Consider the following 13,727-nt stretch of genomic DNA (forward strand, 5'->3'; position numbering starts at 1 on the left):
TTGTACCTCTCCGTAACTCTAGATATGATGTGCTCCTATTTCTTGACTTATCTATTTTTCTGACTTATCACTTTACATAGTATCTCTTGACTCTCACCGTGAAGGTGAGAAATGTACTTTGTCTTCTCCCCTTTCACCAGATTTTTATTGTATTTTTATCTTTTCATCCTTCTTTGAGTCACTGTGGAAATAAATGAAGACCAACCAAATGAGAAAAGCAAAGGCTATTTATTCTGAGCTTGCTACAGAAGGGGAGTCAGCACCATCACTTGCATTTTGGCAGGAGCTCAAAGGCAGACGGAGGAGTCGGAAAGCTTTATAGTGGAAAAAGGGAAGGCTTTGATGTGCTCTGATTGGGAGCTGTTGGCCTGGGAAGCTGCAGGGAGGCCAACTAGAAGCAGGCATCCTATGCATCTGGCTGAGGGTTTTATGTGATTGGGTAAGCATTTGGCTTACTTTTGGTCGATCTTGAGTTGGAAGTAGGGACAGACATTAGGTAAGCTGTGTGTCATTAAATCAAGCCCTGGCCTTTTGGGGCTGCTTGTGGCAGAATTTATTGTGTAGCATCCTGGATTATTACTGGAGATAACAGTCTGGCTTCCTGCAAGTCTGGCTCATAGCAGCCTGGCTTTCTGGGTTGTTTATTGTAGATAAGAGATTGGTTTCCTGGGCAGGTTGCTGTAGGTTCTCGGTCAACTGTTTCTTCTGTGGTTTGGCCGTTGTTCATTTGTATATTTAGTCACTCAGAACTTAATTACTTTCGGTAATGGAATTAAACCTCTATGTGTTCATCTTTCAACTGGAAACGGCATCTCTCCCCATTTTGTAGCTACTCCTACCATCTCCTATAGATGAATAAACCAAACATTTCAGTGCCATTGATTTATTTAAAAAATATTTTCCCGTTGCTTTGACGCGTCACATCTGTCACTTCTGTGTCAGTTTCTGTGCTTTTGATTCTGTCCCCTTGGTCCGTTTGCCTGTGCCTGCCAACATCACTCCATTGATCACTTTGGCTTGTAAACGTCTTCATTACCAGATAGGGCAGAGTATTCCATCTTGTTCTCTAGATTTGTCTCTTTCCCCCTTTTTTTTTTGGCCCTTTGCTCTTTCAAGTAAATGTTAGAGTTTGCTTGTCAGGTTCCAGACAGGACACTGATCTCTGTTGGGATTTTAAGATTAATTTGGGGAAATTGACTGAGCGACTGATTACCCTGACTGGCCGTTGCCATCCTAATATAAGTACACGTCTCCCTGTCTCGGGTAAGCTGGCTCAGGTCTTTCTACTCAGTTCCTGGGCTCCTCCTACCCAGGTGAATGGTTTCCTGCCCCAGACCATGAGGCTGGGTCATTCTTTCTGTGTAAGTGTTTTGCTTTGTTACTGAGCTTAACATATCTCGATTCCGTAATGATGGACTTGTTTCCCTTTTTCTGTCATGGCAAACCTCTGACATAAGTTGTTTAGAATGTGTTGCCATAACAACTATGCAACTCAGATTTTTCCAAGTTAACACACATACTTGCTATTCTCATTATACCAAGAGCAGCTCTGGTGAGGTCAGAATTATTAACATTATAATACCTAGGATTACGTGAAGTTTAAGTCCCAAGAGGTGTGGGAAACCTTTAGTTGTGGTATCCAACATTTTATTCACAAGTCTCAATACTTAAGAAATCTAAGTGTCCCAGTTCTACAATTTATAAACCTTACCTCACACGTCAAACTAATCTATTTATTGGTGAATAGGAGTTTCCCCCAGTATGGACTGATATGGAATGAATTCATGGCACTCTAACAATGTAGAGTAATAAATAACCCACACAATGGTTCACATTTTTTTGACTACTGAATAAATCTGGGTACTCAGTGTGCAGCCTATCTACATTATTGAATCAGGGAAAGCAGATAGGCAAGTGCTTTGTGAAACCCAGTGGCCATGAAAAGACAGTAGGAGCAACAGGCTGTTCCTCCTGATTCTCCCCAGGAAAGATCTGTCGGGAAAACCTCTTTAAGGTCCTTGAAACGCCAGTTGTCTCCTCCCTGCGCCCCTGTGTAATTTTGTTGAGCTGTTCTCCTAGTTTCCAATGCCTCTCTGTCTCCTCTGCTCTCAGCCAAATCCAACAAATTCCTTCTTGATGTCAAGTTCAAGTTTCTTCTCTTCTATGAAGTCTTCCAAGCCAATACTAGTGGGTTGGCCAAAAAGTCTGTTTAGCTTTGTCCGTCAAATGAAAGACATGTTTTTCATTTTTACCAATAACTTCATGGATTTGGATATTTTAAGTATGTTGGGTATCTCCTGTGTGGTATAATGTTGATTGTTCTCAGTTTGATCGCTGTCAACTTCAACTGGTCTACCGACTGTGGAGCATTGTCCAGCGAGAAATCTCCAGCATGAAATTGCACAAACCACTTTTGACACATTTGATCACTCACAGCACTTCCCCCATACACCACAAAAATCTTCTTTTGCATTTCAGTTGCATCTTGAAATAATAAAGCATAAAATGCCAAAAATGTTGCACATTTTCTTCCATCTTCAATATTAAAATGGCTATGCCGAAATTCAATGATTTTGGTTAAGTATTTTTTATGCTCATTAATATGACAGCTGTTCCAATGCAATCTAACAAAATCATTTTGAATGAAGTTAAAGACAAGTAAGCACTATTAGGGCCATCTTATGGAAAAAAAAAGATTTTTGGCCAACCCAATATTTTCTTTCCAATCACAGCATTTATAATTGGGGCCATATTTTTCAGTACTAGGTAAGTCCTTACAGGGCAAAGGGCTTATCATATAGGTCTTTAACTTTCATATCACAACAATAACAGATACATTCACTCAACAAATGAAGCCTCTATAGCCTGAGTTAGACACAGAATTACAAAGGTGCTGACCCAGAGGAGCTCATGGTCTGCTGGGGCAACTAGACATTGAAACAGGTAAACATGTTACAATAAATGCACAAAAGAGGGAAGGCTGCCTGTGTAGGTCTGTCTCCATCCAGCCTGCGCTCTGAGATGGGGTCTGTAGATCAAAGTGGGAACAGCATCCAGGATGTGGGCACACTGGGAAGTCGCCGGACTCGTAGCCAAGGTCTGGAAGCTAAAAGGCAAGAATGTGGTGGTTACTCAATACCAAGAGGCTAGAAGCCACAATCAGCAGGTATAGCAGGTCAGGGGAACATACCAGAAAAGGTAGGGGAAGGTAAGTGGGAGTCAGTCTGGGAAACTGCTTCTACCTGTTCTGGTTACTATGGATGTATTAAAAAATGGCCCCCGAATTTGGTGGGTTTAAACAACAGTTTTTAATTTTGTTCATGAATCTAGTTTGGATATGGCTTAACGGGGACAGCTTGTCTGTGCTCAACTCAGCATCATCTGAGAGGGCTCAAAGTGTGGGCGCTGGAATCATCTGAGGGCCCCCTTACATACCTGGTGGTTGACGCTGGCTGACACTCAAAGGGCGGGGGCAGGGGTAGCGAGGGCTCCTTGGGCTGTGTCTCTTGCTCTCTGTGGCCTTTCTGTGGGATCTCTCCAGCACAGTGACTTCAGTGTACCCAGGTGCGTTGTTACCTGTTGCGGCACAGCAGAGTACCTCAAAGTTAGTGACTTAAGCAGCATACATTAGTCTCAGGTCCTGCTGGTCAGGAGTCTGGACACGACTTCACTGGGTCCTCCACTTGAGGTCTCACAAGGCTGCAATTAAAGTGTTGGCTGGGCTGTACGCACTCTCATTTGGCAGCTCAGCTTGGGGGAAATAAGCCTGTAAACTCAGTCAAGTACTTGGCAGAATTCACGCGCTTGCGCTGTAAGACTGACAGGCGGGGCTTCTGGCAGACTGTCAGCTGGAGGCCAATGTCAGCTCCTGCCTAGGTTCAGGGGGAAGAATGCCAAGCCCGCTCCTCAGAGGAAGGAGTAGTGGTCACGTTACGAGAAAAGCATGCGGGTATGCATAGCTGTTGGGCGGCTGTCTTTATAAGATACAGTCTGTTGTTTGCCCTCTGGCCACAACAATTCCCACGCCTCCCACGTGCAAAATACACTTATTTCCTCTCCCTTTGTCTACAATTTGCTTACCAGGATATGGCATCAAGGAGGGCTGCTACACATTAAGAGCCAAATGGAAAAAAATTATGAACATAATCTGGGAAAAAATTTTTCCAACGGGACTTTTCACTGGAGCTGAATTTGGAAGTTGGACTCCGTTAGCGCTGCGTAGGAGCTTGTTAAATGAATGATATTCCCCTTAGTTTTCCATGTGTCTGTTTTATCTCGCTGACAGGACTATAAACTTTTAGTGAACAGAGACATTGCATTTCATGTCTGCTCTATTCCTTGAGTAGTGCTTGTCCCAAGGGAGGGACTTGGCTCATTCGTACAAAATGCATGAATTCCTCAGCTCTCCCAAGGACCCTGTGTATAAGCTACTGCCAATTGTAGGAAAGTCCACCCTGGAAAGGTGTCTGTGTATCAACCTAACGATCACAACCATCTTTTGCATCAGGAAACAGAGTGATTCTAAGAAGGCGGCCGGATGCCTGATAAATTTCTTCCTGGTAGGACTGTCTCCCCAGGAGTGGGAGGAAAATGGAAAGAGAGACAGGCTGCGGGGGGCAGGGGGGGAGTTGGCTGTGCTCACAGATTCGCTAGCTCTGTGGAAGGTTCGGCTTTGTAAAGTGTCTCCCGGGGTCTCCCTCCCCCCTCCCAGTCCCCAGGGGAAGCCGGTTCTAGTTGAACTGGTGAGGTGGCTTAAAGAGCATTTCTATTTCCTCCTTGTTGGGAAACACCTCTAAAAGGATGTTTTCATTCTGAGCTTTTCAAAAATTTTTTTAAATCAAAGCTAATCTTTAACAAAGCGGTAATAAAGAGGTTTTCCCCGATGCATTCCACCTTCCCATCTGTGCAGTTTTTTTCTAAACGTATCTCTCACCAGAACCATTACAAAATACTCACCTGTATTTAACCACAGGTTCTGCTTCTTCCTCTTAAATAAATACAGTCGATGGTAAGAAAATAAATTGAAATCTATCCACATGAATGTGTGAACGACTGATAATTGTTCAAAGCTAGACTCTCATACCTGACAGTGTCTACGAATCCCCCAGGCAGCTGGGTAAGTGGCAGGTCCCTGGCGCCCCCCAGGCCCCTGAATGAGAACACGTGCCCGAGGGCCCGGCATTGGCATCACTCGCTGCGGGTGCAAATTTCCTCTTCCTTTCTCCACAAACAGTGGGTGGGACAGAGGATCTTTCCTGCTCTAACCCCTATGATGCTGTTAATTATATCTGCCCACAATTCCCAAATGTTCATAGCCTCCCTGCAAGATTGAATTTTTCTCTTGAAACCAAGCTTGGCAGCCACATGTGTTCTAATTTCACAGGTTTGGTTCCCTGTGAAAACACTTCTGATTAAACCTAACTCCCAATTCAAATTAAAATTAGGGATTGAAATAAATACTAATGAGGATCCCAAATTTGCTAATTTTTCCCCCTCTTGGAGCCCTTAACATTATAGCAGCATTACTAATAGCACCCTTTCCTGCCTCATCTTGCATCCAAAGTAACACTTTGAGAGTCCATGACCTGGCCCTGGCCAGATAGCTCAGCTGGTTGGAGCATCAGCCCGATATGCCAAGGTTGCAGGTTTGATCCTGGGTCAGGAAGGCATAAAAAGATGGAACAACAAATCAATGTTTTTCTCTCTCTAAGATTAATAAATTAAAAAAACTTTAAAAAAAAAGAGTTCAGGGACCCAAACTGCCTTTTACTGCCTCTCCGGTCAACAGCTCCTGTGCCATCCCCTGGAGTCCTGACTCACAGCTCCTGAAGATTCTCGAAGACAGCACTGACCTCAGTGCGTTGTCCTGTGGTAGCAATCATCCATTTGTCCAGTCATTCATGTATTTTCATTCATTCACTGCACCAACTATTCAAAGGAGAGTGGAGGGAAGGGAAGAGGAAAAGACACGTTCTTCAGGAGTTTATATTTGTTCCATCCAGAGAGAGAGAGGGTGTGATCAGGAACCCGCTTCCTTCATAACGGGTAAAGGTGAAATTTTGCAATGGTTTCCATTTATGATATGGATTAGCACCAAAATGGACTGAGAATGCTGATCCCATCATTCTGCAGACCATGCCGCCGAGACTCAGAGAGGTGAAGTAACTTGTCCGATATCACACAGCCTGTCTCTTGTCTCCTAATCCACAATTCTTTCTGCTATAGCAACAAGCAAGCTGAGAGAAGCCACTACTCGGTTTATATAGCCAGTCCTTTTGGTCAAAATCTTCCTGTTATACAAATGGAAGGTTGGCTATTTCCTTGGTAAAAATTTCCATCATATTTTTTTGGCAAGCAATCTAGAAAAAAAATGCTATTCCTCACCAGCCAACCAACCATAAAACTTTAGAACTTTTGGGACCTTCCGGATTGACCACTCCCTTTCAAAATCTGGCTACAGGGGAGAGGCAGAGAACACTGGAATCCAGGAGTTTTTGAGTCCAAGTTCACAACCACTTCCGCTCTGCTGCCTCTCTAGAAAACTCATCTCAGTGTTGACCCAGAACATATTTAAGACTTTTGTCCCTCAATGTTGTGCTTACACCAGGACAGTGTTCTGCCTTCAGCTGCTGCATTTTGGTCCTTAGCTCTGGTACATGGTGACATGTCTCAACAGTGGGCAGGAATGATACTAGAGGAGAAATTCCCTAAAGTTGCTTTAAAAATCTCCCTAAGAGGCTATTCTATAAATGAATCTCTTAAAGATTATCGCAGAACACAAGCATGCAGCAGGTTCAACACTTGATATAATACTACAACTAGTTCAAAATCCATACCTGAGGAGCTAGAAAAAGGCGCTGCCTATGATGACGATAATGCGCTGGGGACGGCAGTGTACAGACCACACGACCATCTACAGCCTGAGAACTCATCGTGGTCACACACAACAGCTCGGCACCTCCACGAGCTTGTCAGAAATGCGAATCTCGATCTACCCCAGCCTTGCTGAATCGAATCTTCATTTTCACGAGACCCCCCAGGGACATGCAGGCAGGTGCAGTTTGAGAAGCAGCAGTCTGCAGTCCTTCATTCGTGAGCTCAGCAGCGGGCAGCAGCCAGGGCTACACGGTGGGTGGACCAGCTGGGAGGTCTTGCAGCTCAGTGCTCTATTGTTGCATGTGTGGCCTTCGCAAAAAACCTAACCTTTCTGAGGATCAGCTTCCTCTGGTATAAACCGAGGCTTTGGTTGTCATGAGCTTCTGGCAGAAAACTTCTTTTTTCCATCTAAATTTGGAAGGATAGTTTGAGTGAAGAGATTTGAGTGACACGCATGTCACACATTTGGTGTGCTCAGTGGATGCTATTAATAAAAACGCAGATCACACATCTTACTCCCTTTTACTCCTCATCTCTGGGAAGAAATTGTCTGCACTGCACAGTTCATTGACTGGAGCCGCCGAAGTCTCCTCCTCCTGAAAAAATCCTGAGAGGCAGGCCCGTATGGGCTTCGCCAGGAATCCTGAGTCAGGTTTCCAAAGCCAAAGTGTTGCCCTTGGACGTCAAGCATGTGACTTTACCATTTCCTCGCTGCATTCCTCCAGCTCCTCCCCGTCCAAAGCCTCTTTAACCTGCAGGCTTCCAGCTCCGCCTTGGCAGTTTTGACACATCGTGGATCCCAGAGTAAACACTGCCTGGGATGGTGGCAAAGTTAACATGTTCTTTGAAAGGTGACTAATCTGGGAGTTGAATGAAGTCAGAAATCAGCACCATACACACTGTGTTAACAATTCTATTATATAATAATTCTGAGAAGAATCCCTGTCTCCAGGTAGTAACTACATTATATCAGTTATTCTGGATGAGGAACGGAATCAGTGTTTGGCCAGGACCAAGGAATATTTGACTCCATCAATCAATAACTATCCTCAAACTACTATTGACCTCTGATCAGCAAATCTGATGGCAGGGAGGGGTTATGGCAACTGCATTGCTGCTAAAATGCAAACCTGCTGGTTAAACATTTGCTGGAAACCCTGCCAGTGACCTCTGATGAAAGTGAACCTAATTCGTGTTCTTGCAGAGTGTTCTGGGACATCAGGAGGAAAATAACCGGCTGACCCAACACATCCCAGCCCCTGGGGCCAGAGGTTTCTCTGGACCGAACCGACTGGCAGTGGGCACACCTCCCTCAGTTCTTCTCCCTCACTGCTGGGCCTGGATGGTGGGGTCTCTGTTAGGAGATTTTACATAGTGACAGTCATGGCTGTTACCCCTTCTGAAGACCCTCAACCTTTTTTTCTTCCCAAGTTTGCTCCCACCTCCACCCAGAGAAAGGGTACGAGCATTTTTTGTTTCTTATTCCTCAATGCCTAACATAGTGTTTTGTTAGGCACTGGATTTGTTAGGCGCCTCACTGGATACAGTGCATACTTAATAAACTTCTAAAAATTCAATTTAAAAAACTGTTGAGAGCGGTTTTAGGTTCATGGCAAAATTGAGAGGAAGGTCCAGAGATTTTCCATATACCCCTCCCCACAAACACACAGACTCCAACACTCGCCAGTGTCCCCCACCAAAGTGGAACATGTGTTATGGCCTGTGAACCTGCAGTGACACACGTTTGTAAACCGAAGTCCAGTTTACATGAGGTTCACTCTTGGTGTTGTACTTTCTATGGGTTTGGACAAGTTTATGACAACACGAATCCACTTTTATATTATCCCACTGAGTAGTTTTACTGCTCTAAAAACGCTCTGTGCTCTGCCTGTTCATCCCTCCCTCCCCACAAAACCCTGGGAAGCACTCATCTGTGTCCCGCCTCCCTGGTCTCGCCTTTTCTAGAGTGTCGTGTGTTTGGAGTCTCACAGTATGTGGCCTTTTCAGATTGGCTTCTTTCACCTAGTACTACGCATGTAAGTTTCCTCCAGGTCTTTTCAAAGCTTCGTAGCTTGCTTCTTTTTAGTGCTGCATAACATCCCATTGAACGTACCCCTTTTTATCCATTCCCCTACTGAAGGGACCTCTTGGTTCCAAATTTCGGCAAATAGGAATAAAGCTGCTATAAATATCTGTGTGCAAGTAAATACTTTAAAAGTGAATGAATTACTCTTTCCACTGTGCTCCATCTATACATTACATGATCATCTGTTTGAAATGTACCATGTTGAATTATGGGGCTTATTTGTGTCTATTTCCCTTTCAGAGCTGTAGCTCTTAAAAGAACAAGTCTGTGTCTTGCTCAGCATTTTTTCTCTGTCACTTGTAACAGGACCCAATAGTTGTAGGTTCAGCTTATCCTTCTGTTGTTTTTGGGGAAGTGGAGTGACCGATGGGGACAGATGAACCTACTTACAAATATCTTAGCGATGGATTTAACCAGCTTTTCTTTAAAAACATAAATACAATGAAACTCCAGCTATAAGAATAAGGGTCAGGATTTCCCCATAAATGGGAGATTAGGAGGTTAAGCACTTTCAGCTACATAGTAAGAGGAGAATTGGATTCCAAAATTTAAAGTGATTCCGTAGAAGCCTTGATTAATATTTTCTGTGTTCAGAGAGAGAAAACAAGCAGCTGAGACATTTGAAATAAGAAAATACCAATGATGCATTACACATCTTTAATTAGTACTAATGGGTGCTGTGTAATTAATTCAATTCACCATCCCTTTTTCATTTGAAACATCTCTCTTCCCTGCAGTTCCCAGAAGAAGCTATAAATTTCTCCTGATTTGCTGTAAATAAGATTTTTTTCTTTCCTGACATGCAAATGCTTGCAGTCTTTTCGATCTTATGATCAGATGTCCCCCGCCACCCCCGCCCCAGATTTTTCCCAGGAGCGTGGCCTGGATGATTTGGATGCTCGGGGTAGTGTGGGTTCTCTCGGGTTGGCCTAGCTCAGCAGGCGTTTCTCTGACTCCTTCTCCAAGACCCAGGACTTCGCAGGTTTAATGCCATTCCTGCTGACTTACCATCCAACTCCTTACCTGGATCTCAGCTTCTCTCTCCTGATAGACAGCAGAACGAACTTCAACTTCCTGCTGTACTTTCCTTCCATACGATCAGCAACACATTAATGTCTTTATTTCCTACCACTGATTCCTCCTGTAAGGGTTATAAACTACCTCCACCCCAATAGTTCCTCTTTCGTCATATGTCAGGTTGAGCCATTAACCACCATCTCTCATTCAGCAAAACACATGGAATATGATGTGTGAGCTGATGAAATACCAAACTGCTCTTTCAGCAGGAATTTCAGGGAACACACAGGGTCAGGGACAGTGATGATCTTTTGGATATCGTAGTCAGAGACAACAGGTTACACGCTTCAGAGTGCAAAGCAAGGCCCATATTGCCTTACATACTCCAGCAAGATGCCCGAGAAGATGAAGTTCCCTTTCCCACTCCAAAGTGTATACAGGTGGGGTGAGAAGAGAACGCAGACAGCTGAGAAAGAAGACAATTGCAGAACTCTGCATAAGGCAGAGTCTGATTAAGGACAAAAGTGGGTTTTAATCAATTTCACACGAAACAAATAATATGGCTGTGTGCTAATTATTTCTTAATAATGTGACCTTTGGCCACGTAAGGAGAAGAAAAGTCTGGAAACCTGACCTCTGCAGAAATGATGGGAAAACTGATCTGGTACCACTTTTCTTTGAGGAAGCCATTTTCTCCAAGAGAAAAGCCAGACACCCACTGTGTCACAGCCGGGCAGGGTCTCTGTGGGAATCAGAGAAATGCTCCCCTTTCCTTGGGCAGTAGCAGTGCCTCCCTGGGCACGTGTCCTCGTGAATAGAACAGCAGCTACATTTCAGCTCCTTTGCCCCTGAAATTGAGCAATGAATAAGCATCACGTTTCCTAACAACCTTACTCAATGCTCTACTTAAAGTTTTTCAGTGGTTTCTTATTGCTCTCAAGATAAGATCAAGCTTCCGTATTGTAGCCCCAGTCTCACTCTCCACTCCTGACACTCCGTGAGACCTGTTAACTCTGTCTTCTGTATCTTTTCATTTCTCATTTCTATTTCCCATCTCTCTCTGTGCTAATTTCTGCCTACTTTCTCCAGATTTGTCTTCCAGTTCACTAATTCTCTCTTTAGACATGCCTAATGTAATGATTAAGGGTCCATTGAGTTTTTATTGCAATCGTTGAATTTTTTATTTATGTAAGTTTTAGCTTTAAAATCTTTTATGTTAATTTTTCCCACCACCAGAGGAAATTATAAAATTTATGTGACTATTGTGTTAGATAGCACAACAGCAATCGTATTGCAACGTAAATGCATTAAATCAATGTGCCGTGCACCTTAATGTTATATGTTATATGTCAAGTATATCTCACTTTTTAAAACATCTGTAATTCAGCTTTTGGTATTGTTTTCTGTTCCTTGACAATATACTCAAGTGTGTCTATTTGGTTTTGATGTAGTAAGTTTGGTACTTTTAAAAATAACTTTTTGGGGGTAATTTTAACATCTGAAATTTTATAGGCCTGTTCTCCCCTCTGTTTTCACTGTTGGTTCTTGTTCATGGTATCTAGTTTACTTGAATGTACAATTCATTCATTCATTCATTCATTCATTACCGTCTAAGTCATGCATTTTCCTTAGGCATTTATTTAAAGGGATGATTTGGTACCCAGGATGGAAGTCTGATTCTCTGAGATTTATATCAGCTCCTGTCAGATTCCTGAAGACATTAACAGCCTAGGAAAATGTTAAGGTGAAGTCATAGCTTGAGCTTTACTGGTCTACCAGATAATGAGAATTTGGGCCACAAATCCATGGGAAGACTTGTTTTCTATTACAGCTTCTCTGGCCAGAGGTTTAATTCCTCCTGATATGCTGTGGTCCAAGAAGAATTTCCCTGGGGATGAGGGTAGGAGGATTAGGTTATTTCTGGTTCATTATTAGACATTAAGGGTCCCAAGGTTATTCATGGAAGGTCTTCTACTAGACTCCTGGGCTTTGTTCTTTGTGGCTCTTTATCCAAGAGGCCTCAACAACTAAAGTTCAAACTCAGAAAGCATCCTCAGTGAAAGAGCACCCTCCGTGTTCTGCTTATTTATCTGGGTTTCTGCCTTTACTTAGATTTTAGCCTGTTAGTTCTTCATCATCATGTCAACTGTTAAGTGTTTTCAAGAAGTTTTTAAAATATATACATTTATTTAGGTTGTTTTTAGGTGTTTTCTCTGGGAAAGCCAGTCAGAACCCCTCGTTAGCCTTAGCACTAGCAGGGCAAGTCTCATCTTCGTGCACAGCTTTGGGCAGGTTACTTGACCTATCTGTGCTCAGTTTGCTCCTTTGCAAATGGAGACAACAGTAGCACCTGGCTCAAAGACTGCAGTGGAACATACATAAAGTAGCAAACATATGAGGTCTGTCCAGAAAACATCCAGCCACTGTCAATGTAATGAGAATGGTTTGCACAACATCGATGTAACCTGGCAGCCATGGAGAGAGACTGGAGTGCGCATGTTTGAACACTGATGACTTCGCTGTACTAGTCAGTGGGGGTGGCAGATGCCATTGAGTGAGCACGTGTACTCTGTGGCCATTGTGTTCAAAATGACTGAGGAGAGCAACAGCTCTGTCAAATTTTGCATTAGGCTTGAACATTCCTCCATGGAAACTATTCTGATGATTCAGAAGGCCGCAGCGATGGGCAACTGGTGACCGGCAGTTCATCACCACAACCTGTCCTCTCATGCATCACATTTTGTACAGAGTTTTTGGTGAAACATCAAATCACCCAGGTGACTCAGCCCCTCTACGGCCCAGATTTGGAGCCCTGGGATGTCTGCCTTTTCTGAAAATTAAAGTCATCTTTGAAAGGGAAGAGATTTCAGACCATCAATGAGATTCAGGAAAATATGACAGGGCAGCTGATGGCAACTGGGAGAACTGTGTGAGGACCCAAAGTGCCTACTTGGAAGGGGTCTGAGGCATCACTGTCCTATGTACAGTGTCTTTTGTATCTTGTATCTTCTTCAATAAATGTCACTGTTTTTCATATGACATGGCTGAGTACCTTCTGGACAGACCTCGTATACACAGTGCTTAGAACGATGCCTGGCCTTTGGTAAGCATTCAATGCAAAGTTGACCCAGCTCTCCCAACCCCTCATAAGCCCCACCCCCATGCCCGCTACTCTCACTTCTCACTCTATATACCTTCTTGGCTTTTTGTCCCAGTTGAACTTCAGTAGTGATTTCTGCATCTATTATGTAACATCTGTCTCCCAGTTAGATGAATCTCTAGGAATCAAGGCCCATGTCTGTTTCACTCCACAGCCCTAGTTTCTTGCACATGTATGACATGACATGCATTGGGCACTTGCCAAACATTTGTGGAATGATGGGTATGTATTTCTACATTTTTAAGAGAGCACAAACAAAATGTGGACTCTCTCTAAGTGGAGAGGACTTAATGGATAATTTCTATTTCTGATTAAGCACATAAGCTCTAGAATCGAGCCAGGTATGAAGATCTTCACCTTTTGCGTTTTTCACTTTTCTTTGAAATGGGAATAACTATAGCACCTACCTTGTAGGTTACATAAAGCACTTAGTAGTGTTACAGAACAAACACAGGACTCCCCCCCCCCGCTGTGTTTGTATACTACTCCCCAAGGATGGTATACTAATATAGTCTGGACCCCCTACTGGGCTCGATTGTCCGCTGCCAATCAGAAAGGCATCTCTCAATGCCAGAGATTTGTGAAAAG

The 13,727-nt window shown here is 43.5% G+C and overlaps 1 long non-coding RNA gene across 2 annotated transcripts; it reads right to left on the bottom strand.

Moving 5' to 3' along the window:
• Positions 1–229: 229 nt before the first annotated feature.
• On the bottom strand, positions 230–10,170 carry LOC119054139 (uncharacterized). 2 transcript variants are annotated; one of them, XR_008391385.1, is made up of 3 exons: positions 9,971–10,170; positions 3,436–3,699; positions 230–3,106 (listed from the first exon to the last, which is right to left on the bottom strand). It is a non-coding gene; the product is annotated as an uncharacterized LOC119054139 (long non-coding RNA). The 2 variants fall into 2 exon arrangements; XR_005083456.2 differs by having other exon boundaries at positions 9,986–10,169.
• Positions 10,171–13,727: the final 3,557 nt, after the last annotated feature.

The sequence above is a fragment of the Artibeus jamaicensis genome, unplaced genomic scaffold, assembly GCF_021234435.1.
Source record: "Artibeus jamaicensis isolate MK-2021 breed Jamaican fruit bat unplaced genomic scaffold, CSHL_Jam_final contig_354, whole genome shotgun sequence".
NCBI lineage: Eukaryota > Metazoa > Chordata > Mammalia > Chiroptera > Phyllostomidae > Artibeus > Artibeus jamaicensis.